Genomic DNA, 1,708 nt, shown 5'->3' on the forward strand with positions numbered 1-1,708 from the left:
TGACTGGCATTTATAGACAATTTACTATAAGCACTTTAATGTATTAGCTCATTTAAGTCTTACAACAATGCTCTGAAGTAATTACTATCCCTTCTTAGTAGTTGGAAACAAAAAAATCCAGGTACAGAGGTTTAAGTAACTTGGCTGATGTCACCCAGCCATGAAAGGGCCAATAAATTGTTGTTGGCTGTTGTTGTTCAGTCACTAAGTTGTGTCTGACTCTTTGCAACTCCATGGAATGTAGCCCCCAGGCTCCTGTATCCGTGGGATTCTCCAAGAATACTAGGATGGGTTGCCATTTCTTCCTCCTTGGGATCTTCCCAACCCAGGAACAGAACCATGTCTCCTGCATCTCCTGCGTTGGTAGGCGGATTCTCTGTCCATTAGAATTCCCCAACCTCATTCTTGTTGTGTTGGGAAACTCCTCCCCAATTGCATGTGGTCCTGATGTAACTGTAAACTCAGTCCCACAGGGAAAAACCATGAGACCCATACCTGCCAAAGTTCCTGGTACCCCCAGGCTCAGTGATGACTGAGGGGTGTTGCAGACATAGGATACAAAAAGATCAAGGAGAGTCCACTCTAAGATGGCTTTACCAATACTGGGAAGAGACACTAGTTTTCTTGGAGGTGCGAGGCTGGAAAGTATAGCTGTCAGTGATCCTCTTCCTCACCATTTGGGGAGAAATTGTAGAATAAAGCTAAGTAGAGCTGGGAGAGGGAGACAGAGCCCTGACTACCTCCTGTGAGTCCTGTTTCCAGCTTTCCTGAAGCTAGTGCCACTTTTGACTCCCTGGTTTTATCAATCCACTAATCTCTTTTAGCTAAAGCTAGTTTTGCTTGAAAACAAAAATAGCCCTAATACAAAGCCCAGGTTCAGCTTGAAATGCGGAGAAATGGGAAGGATGTTTATGAGCACTAAAAATAACCTGAACACTTCTTGGCCTTTTGGCTAAGATCAAGTGTAAACATAATCTGAAATTTCTTTCAGATGACTGGAGAGTTTGTCATTGATCTTAAAACAATTCTCTCCACTAAAATCCCATATTTATTTTAAATAGGAAGTATGCATGTCCGATGCTTTACGATCCCATGGACTGTGGCCCGCCAGGCTGTCCATGAAATTTTCCAGGCGAGAATACTGGAGTGGCTTGCCATTTCCTACTCTCGGGTATCTTTCCAACTCAGGGATCAAACCTGCATCTCCTGCCTCAGCAGGTGATTCTTTACCACCTCGCCACCTGGGAAGCCCAAACAGGAAGTGTTTTCCTCTGAATATTTGGTTGGCAGTTTATATATCTTTCTCTGTTTCTGCAATAGAATTACAGTTTGTACATTTTGCTGTTGTTCCCTTGCTGTTATTCTCCCAGACAAGTATTTACATTCTTGATACTAAATTACAGCTGAAAATTTGTCTTCCGTCCTCCTGGAAAAGAAAGAGAAATAACATTGCTCGTAACCTAAGAAACTTGGAAGTGAGTTAAACCAGTCATCCTCAAACCTGGCTGTGCCTCAGATTCATCTAGGAGAGCTTCATTCCCCTGAAGTATGAATTTTGGCTCCAATCCAAATCTCACTGGAAGAAGATTGAGTTGAATTGATTTAACACTCAGCAATGCCATATGGGCTTCCCTGGCGGCTCAGACAGTAAAGAAACCGCCTGCAATGCAGGAGATCCAGGTTCGATCCCTGGGTTGGGAGGACCCTT

General features: G+C 43.5%; 1 pseudogene; it reads left to right on the top strand.

The window, feature by feature from the left end:
* The first annotated feature begins 932 nt into the window (after positions 1-932).
* On the top strand, positions 933-1,063 carry LOC128059678 (uncharacterized; annotated as a pseudogene).
* The last annotated feature ends 645 nt before the right edge of the window (positions 1,064-1,708 follow it).

This window comes from Budorcas taxicolor, chromosome 14 (assembly GCF_023091745.1).
Source record: "Budorcas taxicolor isolate Tak-1 chromosome 14, Takin1.1, whole genome shotgun sequence".
Taxonomy (NCBI): Eukaryota; Metazoa; Chordata; class Mammalia; order Artiodactyla; family Bovidae; genus Budorcas; species Budorcas taxicolor.